This window comes from Nicotiana sylvestris, chromosome 10 (assembly GCF_000393655.2).
Source record: "Nicotiana sylvestris chromosome 10, ASM39365v2, whole genome shotgun sequence".
Taxonomy (NCBI): Eukaryota; Viridiplantae; Streptophyta; class Magnoliopsida; order Solanales; family Solanaceae; genus Nicotiana; species Nicotiana sylvestris.
In genome coordinates, this window is record NC_091066.1 from 69,773,527 (window position 1) to 69,784,955 (window position 11,429).

Consider the following 11,429-nt stretch of genomic DNA (forward strand, 5'->3'; position numbering starts at 1 on the left):
GCAAAGTCAGCCTCCCGGCGTCCCTTTCGGGAACATTCGGCTATGTCTTGATAAAACAGCGGCACCCGACTTCTTTATGACAATTAAAATTTGACATATTTGTTTTTGCTATTTTTTTTGTAAAAAGGGGGAAGTTACATCGCTAGACTTATTTACGACAAAATTAAAAATCTTTGACATTTTTTTTTCTATTTTTTTATTTGTTTTTGGTTTTTTAGCAAAAAGGTGGGGTTGGACCCGATGAGGGTTGCCTACGTAACTCACACCCGGTGAGAATCAAACCCGCGTAGTTCGGGTAATCAAGAATAAGTAGATGAACTAACTTTTTTTTTCTGAATTTGTGAAAGAACTACTTTAAAAGAAGAAAGGAAGTATATTTTTGATTTTTGATTGATTTTCTTTTTAAAAGAAACACTTCTAAGATATATTTTTTGAATTTTCATTTGCATTATTTTTTATTCTAAAGAAAAGAAGAATATATTTTTTTTGGAATTTTCCCTTTAATAAAAGAAATGCTTCTAAAATGTTTTTTTTTTGAATTTTGCATTTTCTTTTCAATTTTGAAAGAAGAATCAAAATATTTTCGGATTTTTCTTCTTATTATACATTTTTTTTAAAAAAAATAATAATAATTAAAAGACTTTCTAAAGAAGTTAATAATGGAAAATATTTTTGGATCTTTTTTTTTGTTTTTGAAAATTGGGAGTCTAAAAACTTTTCTAAACTTTTTGGCAAGACAAATATTTTTGCAACAAATAAAGACATATATATATTTTTTGGAAAAAAAATTATATATATATATATATATATATATACATGTATATATTTGTGACAAATAATGAAAGACTCTTTTTTATTATTATTATTTTTTGAATTTTCATAAAAAAACCATTTTAAAATAAGACTTTTTTTTTTAAATTTTAATTTTTATTTTTATAACAAGACAAACTATATATTTCTATATTTTTCTGAAAAACAAAACAGAACAACGATTTTTCTATTTTTCCTTTGCTTTTAATAAAACAAACTAATAAGACGTTTTTTTTCATTTTCTCAAAATTTCGGCAGAGTTTTGACAGTATTTGGGTATTGGTTTTTTTTTTCAAAAATAAACAATCAATTCCTTAACCGTTATTTCCCTTTTTTTCAATTTCACAAAATTCATAATATTCAAACATCGGTCAGCATGCGGGTACGAGACAAATAAATGCACGGAAAACAAATAGGATGCATCAGGATGGCCTTTTCATATCAGGTCGCTAGTCCTAGACGGACCCAACCCCTGTGTTGAGTCCCTGAGTCAAATGCAACGTGATGCAAATAAGCGTTCCTACTAGGGATCCGGCATGAAGTCACGTTATTCTATGTTCAAAAACCTGGGTCGGTGTTCTAGACAGTGTACCCGAGCGGACAACTCGAGCTGAGGAAGGAGCTCCTTTCCGGGAACCAAAAGGCCAGCCGGCTTAGAAACTTTCCGAGCCTCTTTTATTCAGGGTATGACACTAACAGAATAGGGAGTCTCAACCAGTAAGCACATCCCCGGAGGTAAGAAGAGAAAGGTTTCGGCACAATTTATATACAGTTCAAATAATATCAAAGCGGTAAAAGCAGCATTTAGCACATTAGGCTCAAACATGTAAAAATCAGATAATAAATAAAGCCAAATAATAACAATTATTCTAAGCTCGAATTCTTAACCCTGAACCAGTGGTTCTGGGTGTTATATCCCCAGCAGAGTCGCCAGAGCTGTCACACCTCCTTTTTCCGCACCCGATGGGGTGCAAGGGAGTTTTTTTCCAATTAAAGGACAATCGAAACGGGATTGGTTTAATTATTTCAGATTCGCCACTTGGGAGATTTAGGGTGTCCCAAGTCACCAATTTTAATCCCGAATCGAGGAAAAGAATGACTCTATATTATAGTATGCGTACCAGAAATCCGGATAAGGAATTCTGTTAACCCGGGAGAAGGTATTAGGCATTCCCGAGTTCCGTAGTTCTAGCACGGTCGCTCAACTGTTATATCCGGCTTGATTATCTGATTTTATACAAATGTGAACTTATGTGCCAATTTTATCTTTTAACCGCTTTTATCATTCACTGTTATTTTTATAGGACTTGCAACGTCGTGAAAACATATCTCGAACCACGTTACATCAATGCACCCGTGGTTATTGACATATCTCGACTCGGTTGAGATTTGGATTTGGGTCACATAAATGTGCACCCGAATTTAGGGAGATATCATTATTAAAGTCGCGCCTAAAGCAACTAGCGCATTATTATTTTTGGGGTAGGGCCGTGAAATTTGCTAAACGGCCCATCCCGGAATCTAAGTATTTAATACATATATTTTGTGAGGGCCCCACAATTTGTCCCTTTTATTTGGCGAGGCTCGCCTCATCTTATTATTATTATTTTTTTAAAAAGAATTTGCAACGTTATGGAAATGCGTCTCAGACCACGTCACAATCAATGTACCCGTGATTAGAAACACATTTCGACTCCGTTGAGACTTGGATTTGGGTCACATAAATGTGCACCCGAGTTAAGAAGGTAACATTATTAAATACGCGCTTAAAGCAACTAGCGTATTGTTATTTTGGGAAAGGCCGTGAAATTCGCTAAGCGGCCTGTCCCGAATTCTAAGAATTTTAATAGGGTTCCTATTATTCCTAACTTTGCTAACGTATTGTTATTGTTATTAAACCCAACTTCCATTACTAACAAATGAGAAATAAGGTTTAAACGCTAGTAGTCATGATTTTTTCATTCAGACGTTCACATACCCATTACAACGAGAGTACATAATATATGCGAGCACATATGTTCGCAACAAATCACTGGATGTCAAATTGTTCCCTTAATAAACACAAATATATGCATAGAAGTAGACATTCTCGTACAAAAACTTAAGTTCACAATATGTTCTCACATTTACTTTAAGCATATGCAGTAACTAATCATAAGATGAACATTTTTAACAAAAACGACAAAAATTGCATTGTTGACATTCATCTTAAACCATAATATGCGAATCGAACGAAATGAAACAAAGGACGAAGAACACTAACCTTCGAACCTCGACAAACCTAGAACGACAAATAGCGCCCCCGACGGAACTCAAGCCGGATCTCACTGAACAACGACGGAACCTCGGACAAACGCCTCGACGTACCGGACCTCGATGAACTAAAGACGACCTCGATGGAAATAGAAAGCTCGGACCCACAACTGTCAACAACCAAGGATTGTTTAGATATGAGGAGGAAACAGCTATAGAGGGTCGTTTGGGGCTGTGGTCGACGCGGCTACTGGTTGCAAGCTTACGAGGGGTCGTTTGGGCAGTGGTTCATGGCGGGAGGCATCGCTGGACTGGGGGTCATTTGGCGACGTCGGAGTTCAGTGATGGTGCTTGAACGTGAGGTTAGTGGCGATGGTTGGAGTTTGGACGTGAGAGGGTGGCTGGATAACGCAGCGGCAGTTACTGCTGCTTGACCTGAAGTGAGGGGTCGTTTGGTGAAGATGGTGAGGCTACTGGTCGACGGAGGGAGCTCGTTGCCACGGGGGTGCGCCTGGTTTGTGATGGAGGTGGTTTTCGTCGATGGTTATGGCGTTTGGACAGTGGGTTGGGGACAGTAACGACGGAGAAGCTGGACGGGATGGGTGGAGTTGGTTACGACGAGGAAGATGAAGCAGGAAGGGGGTCGTTCGTATGTGAGGAGGAAACAACTATGGAGTAGGGTTTTGAAGTGGAACGATGGTGGTTTCCGTTCGTTCTTCTTCTTTTCTTGAGGAAGAAGATGAACAGTGATCACCGGGTTTAATGGAGGATCGTCGGACTGGTTGGATGGAGCTAGGAGGAGGAGGAGTGGTCGTGTTTTCCGGCGTTCGTTTGGACAGTGGTCGACGGGCCTGTTTGGTTGTTGACGAAGGTGGTGATACGGAGAGGGGTTAGCTGGACGGGACGTAAGGAATGGTTGCGACAGTAGGGGTGCTCGGGGTGGTGTTTGGGTGGTGGTGTCCGGGTGATGGTGTTTGGTGATGGTCGCTGGAGGCGTCAGGGTGGTGAGTTGAACGGTGGTGGTTTTTTCCTAGGTTTTCTGAGGATGAAGAAGAGTGCACAGTGTCTTTGCCAAAAAAATTTCCCAGTCCTTCACCTCTGACCCTCTTGGCTTGTTTATCCGTGTATTTTGTAAACTTTTGCCAAGAAAAATGAGCCCCACGCGTGGTGGGGTTCGAGACTTGTGTCCCCCACGCGTGGTGGGGTTCCCCATGTATCGTGTTTCGTCCGTGTTCTCCACGCATGTCCCCTCATGTGTGGTGGACTCGGATTATTATGGGCTAGGTCCGAAATTAGGCCTAAAACCGGGTAGTTTGAACCCGAATATTATTCTTTTGCCCGGACCCGAGAAATAGGAACACGACGTTGCTCAACTGATTATGTAAGCAAAAATAACTACAAAAATAAGACTGATAATTAACACAAAACTAGATCTTTTTTAATATTTTTTTTCAAGATTAAAATAACTACAAAATACTAATAAAACTATTTTTTTGTAATTTTCGTTTTTAATATAAAGATAAAATATAAATTAACATTTTTGTATTTTTTAAAATTAGAATGACTATAAAACATTAATAGAACTATATTTTTGGTAATTTTCGTTTTTAATATAAAGATAAAATATAAAGTAACATTTTTGTATTTTTCAAAATTAAAATGACTATAAAACATTAATAGAACTATATTTTTGGTAATTTTCGAAATTATATAAAGTACAAAAATAAAGTACAATTTTTGTATTTTTTCAAGTTTATGAGAAATACATAAACTAAAATTTATATATATATTTTTGTAATTTTCCTCTTTTGCGACGAAATAAAGCAAAAATAGTCAAAATAGCTATATTAGGCCTAAATTACATATTTATGCTAAAAAATGTGAAAATTCTCGGGGAGGGTCAAAAATCAGGTGTCTACAATTATACCCTAGTAGATGCTCGTGACTTGTGACACCCCGGTTAGGGCCGTGTCAGGCTGGATTTCCGCATTGTTATCTATGTTTCCACTATTCAATATTATGTAAACCATGTTTAGACTATATTTGTGTTGATTAACTATTTTATAAGGCGAATAGGGTTGAACTGGCTGGCCTTGTCTTCACGAGGGGCGCCATCACGACTGGGTTTAGGGTTAGGGTCGTGACAAGTTGGTATCAGAAGGTTTCCACCACAATTAGAGAGGTATATTTTTCCTATTGGCGTAAGGAGCATGGGATGTATAGTGGTTCTCTTCTAGATGGGATCAATGGGAAGTTCTTGGCTAGTGGAATGCATAGTTGCTTGTGGTTCGGAAGGGATATGAAGTTCTCATGGTTATCCTAGGATGGTTCGGGTTATGCGGTATGTTGTGAAGGATTGAGAATCGCGTGTGTAAGGTTGCGGTTCAGCTCTGAAAGGAAGGTCACAAACTCTTAGGCGGCAGGCAGTTTTAGACAATTAGAGGAACAAGCTTCAGATAATTAGAGAAAGGGTCTTCGGATGATTAAGGAAATGATATTGATAATTTGGGGTGATTTGACAAGGGAATATGTTTCAGAAAGGGCAATGTGATTAAGTTGATGATATTTCGATAGTATTGCGGCATTTTTCTTGTTAGATCGACTGCTGATATTCGAATTTGCTCGGTGGTACAAAGGAATTCTAGATTATCTCTCGCGGAATGATTAGGTATTTGAGGTGTGGTATGCATTTGGATGGCGGGATTGGGACCAAATATGTTGATTCATGAACTATATGGAGTTGGAGACGGGAAGTTCTCATATTCAGGCTATGTGGTGGTTGTGATTCGTGTGTATCGGCACTGTTTAGTGACTATCGGGATTTGGAGACCCGAGCGGATCTTTTGTTGCTTGGTATGTTAGATTTTGGATGTGATATTGGGTTCAGATTGTTTGTCTCTGTGTGGTGTCATTCTGGACTATTACGCTAAGGCGACACTGTTGGCTATGCCGAAAAATGTCACGGATTGAGTGGCAAGGTTCGACGGATTATGTCCTAGTGGAGTGGTTTTATATTGTGAAGACCTAGCAGATGGCTGGGAAGGATTGTCTTTCTTATTTGGGCTTTCGTGATGGATGTCAGTGTAGAGGCTTCTACCATTGATTCAGTTCCGGTGGTGAGGAAATTTTCGGATATGTTTCTTGTGTCCGGGCATGTCGTCGAGCAAGGTTGTTGATTTCGGTATTGATTTGATATCGGGCACCGACAGAGTTAAAGGGGTGGAAGGAGCAGCTTCAGGATTTCCTTGATAAGGAGTTCGTTGGCAGGCCAATATGGATGCGTGTTCTAACTTGAGTCGGCTTGGTTGGCTTCGAATTGTATTGTTGAGAAAGGTGTTGATTCGTCGGTTATTGAGCTTATAATCTGGGGAGATCCATGAGTTACCTTTCTGTGTTGTGAGATGTTATGATTTGTTGGTTATGGGCACATATGGTGCTGTTCTATTGGGGTTTCATAGTGGAAGTCGAGCGGGAAGAGTGATTGGATGTTGCTCGATGAATGGCATATCGGATATGTCCTTTCGGGTTAGTGTGGTGTATGTTAATTGCTTCATCGTGGGTATGATGATTTGCTTTGGTTCTAGACATTGAATTGTGTGTGGTTGTCGATTTTGAGCAATGTGACTTAAGGTGGTTCATGTGGAGCAGTGCTGGATAGGATCGCACATCACAGCGAAGTTATGTGGAGGTATAACCTTGCGGGTTAGATTCGTGTGTTCTGTTCCTATGATGTGAGACGAGTTCTCATCCTTGTGGGTGGTGGTATTGGTGACCTGAGGTACAGCTCTTTCGTTTGAGTCATTTTCATGATTTGAGTATGTTCGGACTGTTGCGTATTGGTGCGTGTATTGTGCAAGTTGTGGCTTAGGCCTGTATGGATGTGTCATGTCACCAGAGTAATGTGTTGGATTAGAGGAGATCATTGGGGATCATTAATAAATACGAACGGATTCGATTTCAGCATGTTGGAAGGATAATATCGAGCTTCGGCTCAGAAATTTACTGTTGTATTTGCCAAAAGAGAAGTGGCTTCTTGAATGGTTGATCTGGGAAATGGTTATGGCTTACCGCGTGTTTTAATGATCATTGGCAGTATATGAAAATGTTGGGGTGAGACTTTAGTTATCACTACGAGTGTTTGAGTTATGTGGTATATCAAGTGATTGCACCTGAGATTGCAAGTATGGGTGATTACAGCTTGTTCGGGCTTATTCGGAAAATAAATGTGAGATTCTGATCTTGTGAATAATTTCAGAATAGGAAATGTGGTTCTAAGGCTTATGGGCTAGGTTGGAATGTGGAAATGCAATTTCATTGTGTCATCGGACCTATATGAGATAGGGTGACGTGGGATCACTCCCGGATATATGCATGGTAAGGTTATTCAGCAATTGATTGGCTTTTGGAACAACTCTGGGCACGTTCGAGGACGAACATATGTTTAAGTAGGGGAGGATTCAATGACCCGAATGATCGTTTTGAGCTTTTGCACTTTGCTCGCCAGTTCTCGGGCATGACTTGCCCCGTGTGGTATATTATGACTTATGTAAATAATTGGTGTTGGGTTTCAGGTTAATCAGAATGAATTTGGAAGAACATTCTCAGTTGAAAGCTTAAAATTTGAAAGGTTAACCAACATTTGACTTGTTTGTATTTGATCTCGGATTGGAATTTTTATGATTTGGTTAGTTCCATTAGGTGATTTGGGACTTAGGGGCATGATCGGAATGCATTTTGGAGGTCCGTGGAAGGTTTAGGCTTAAATTAGCGAAATTGAGATTTCGGTGTTTTCCGGTTGATAAGTGAGATTTTGATATAGAGGTTAGAATGAAATTCCAGAAGTTGCAGTAGCTTCGTTTTGTCATTTGTGGCATGTGTGCAAAATTTCTGGTCATTCGGACGAGATTTGATAGACTTTTTGATCAAAAGTGTAATTTGGAAGTTCTTGAAATTCTTAGGCTTGAATCCGATGTGATATTGGTGATTCGATGTTGTTGTGAGCATTCCGAAGTTTTGAACAAGTTTGAACGATGTCATGGGATGTGTTGGTACAATTGGTTTGAAGTTCTGGAGGTTCCGGGTAGGTTCCGGGATGTTTTAGGCCGAAAATCATAGCTGTAGCAGGTCCAGAAGGGTTGCAGGCCTCGGAACCCACCAGCGCGGTCCGCATAAAAAGAAGTGCATCCACGGTAGGTGCTGTGCGGATGACACAAAATGAAGTGCGGCCGCGGTAGGTGTTGTGCGGACCGCACAAAATGCAGTGCTGCTGCGGTGGGGAACATTTCACTGGTCCTACTTCGGAAGCTCATATTTTTTGATCTACAAGGAATTTTAAGATGATTCAAAAACAAAAGTTGTATCACTTCATGTCTAGTTTCCAAAAAGGTAAAGATATCACAATTTAGACATCTGTAGCGAACGTTATAGCTAAAATACTAAAGTCTGTCACTGCAGAGGAAAACCTGTGCGGCCGCAGTCGTTTTTGTGCGGACCGCACTGGTTTTGTGCGGACCGCGGTCGTTTTTGTGCGGTCCGCAGAGGTGGAAATCTATGGGGTACTCTATAAAAATGAGGTTTTGGGTTTTATTTAATATTTTGACCTAAAGAGCTCGGATTTTGGCGATTTCTCGAAGGCTTTTCAAGAAATTCATCGAGGTAAGTGATTCTAACTTAGATTTGGCTAGAATACATGAATCTATCATTGAATTCATAATTTAATTCGTGATTTTTTATGGAATTTGGGAAGAAAAGTTGTGGAATCTTCCAAAAATATAAAATGATGATTTGAAGGATCAAATGGTACCAGAATTGGATAATTTTGGTATGGTTAGACTCGTGAGGGTGTGAGGATTCTGAAAATGTAAATTTTACCCGATTCCGAGACGTGGACCCGAGGCTCAGATTTTGGTAATTTCGGGAATCGTGCCTTTTGTTGATTGTTTTCGCTTGGGTTTTATTCCCTTAGAATATTATGACATATTCGTTCTGATTTTTGGATAGATTCGACGCGCATGGAGGCCGATTTGAAGGCAAAGGCGTCGCGAGCTAGAGATTTAGCCGGTTCAAAGTAAGTAATGATTGTAAATGATGTTCTGAGGGTTTGAAACCCCGGATTGCACATCGTAGTGCTATATTGAGGTGAGGCACACGCTTGACGACGAGCGTGAGGTCATGTACTACTGGGGATTGTGACTTAGTCCGTCCTAATTGATGATTTTACCGCGTATTTGACTGAAAACTAATTGCTATCATCATTATTTGGGTTGATTGCCATATTTGGGCCTAATGCCAGCTATTTGAACCCTTCGGGGATTTTTGTTGTTATTTCCTCACTGTTTTGACTTTATATTTGAACTCAGTCATGTTATTTTCCACTGTTTTACTACTCAGCCATTTTACTCAGTTTTGAGACTTAAATGATAATTTTAAATGATGTTTTGGGCTGAGAAATACTATTTTACTATTGCCCGAGGGGCTTGTGATGATTTTTGGATTGGGTAAGGCCGAGGGCCTAGTTGTGAGGATACATTGATACTGATATGAGGCCTAGGGCCTGAGATACATAAATATGCCACGAGGTGGCTTGATTAATATAAGGCCGAGGGCCTATATTTGATGTCACGAGATGACTTGATATTGCGCTTGGGCCGTAAGGGGCCCCTCCCGGAGTCTATACACCCCCAGTGAGCGCGGGTACCTATTGTGATGTGAGACATAGCCCGAGGGGCTGATATTGTTCTATGTGATAGCCCGAGGGGCTGGTATTGTTCTATGTGATTGCCCTAGGGGCTGGTACTGTTCTATGTGATTGCTCAAGGGGCTAGTATTGTTTTGAGATATTGTCCGAGGGGCGGAGTTGTTGACATTGTGCCCCAGGGGCGAACCTTTATTTGTTTATCTTTCATATTTACTTGTCATTTTACCTGTTAAACTATGGTATTTGTGTCTGAGGGGCGAATTTCTGTGCTTCTCTGTACTGACTATTTTGCGTTCATTTGCGTAACCGTTGAAAAGCCATTTTCAAAGAAGTTTAAACTGAGCTAAGATATTTTAAGAGATTTTTTTACAGCTTCACCGTTTTCTTAATGGTTTTGGACTGCTTCTATACAGCATCTTGATATATTTTACGTGATTTCTTGTCTTCAGTATTTATTTATTATTAGTACTCACTGAATCGGAGTACTCACATTATTCTCTGCACCTTGTGTGCAGATTCTGGTATGTTTTGGCTGATTGGAGACAGAGTCATCAGAGTTTAGCAAGGTAGCTGCCGGCGTTCGCAGCACTGCTTTTCTCTTTCTTCATTTCATTAGTCCGTATTTGTACACTTCGTACTTTCAGTTGTAATTATACCTAGTAGATGCTCGTGACTTTTGACACCCCGGTTAGGGCCGTGTCGGGCTGGATTTCCGCATTGTTATCTATGTTTCCACTATTCAGTATAATGTAAACCATGTTTAGACTATATTTGTGTTGATTAACTGTTTTAAAAGGCGAATATGGTTGAACTGGCTGGCCTTGTCTTCACGAGAGGCGTCATCACGACAGGGTTCGGGGTTAGGGTCGTGACATTATATCTTCAAGTTTTTTAGAGTGTATTTGGTGTATTTAAGTTACTGTATTCGTGAATATAATAGTATTTCTAGGCGTGAAGCATGAGATTACAGCTAGACAGATTATTGTATTCGAGTGTATTCGACTGTATTCATGGCGTGAAACATGGGATTACAACTGGACAGATTATTGTATTCGACTGTATTCACGGCGTGAAACAGGGGATTACACTGTTTTTAAACGGAAAGTGAAGCAATTAACATAATAAACTCCTAATATAACTCAACAAACTCAATTATAACACACAAATTTTGTATTTCTAGTTATAAAAAAGATTCTCAACCAAAAAATACCCCAAAAATATAGCAATCTTCAGAGAAATTATATAAAACATCTGAATACATGAATTATATTAATTAAAAAAAATATATGAATACATTCATGGCATATAGCGAGACAGTGAATACAATGAAATACATAGAATACAACGGGATACATTGAAATACAATAAAAAAAAGATAGTGAATACAATGAAATACATGAAAATACAGCGTGATACATTGAAAATACATTGAAATATATTAACAGAAAATGAAGTTGCTTAGCCCCAAACTCCGTTGTCTTTGTTCAAGAACAAACCCTAATTTTCGGCGAATCCGCTATTGAGCAAAAACCCTGAATCTCACTGTTCCCACGCATTCTGTACAGTAGTTGATCAAAAATCATGGCAAGACGTAGCATATCATTTTCGGGGATTCTTCTCTCTACCAGTAGACCATCAACAGTCAATTTCAAGAGTGATTTCATCGGAA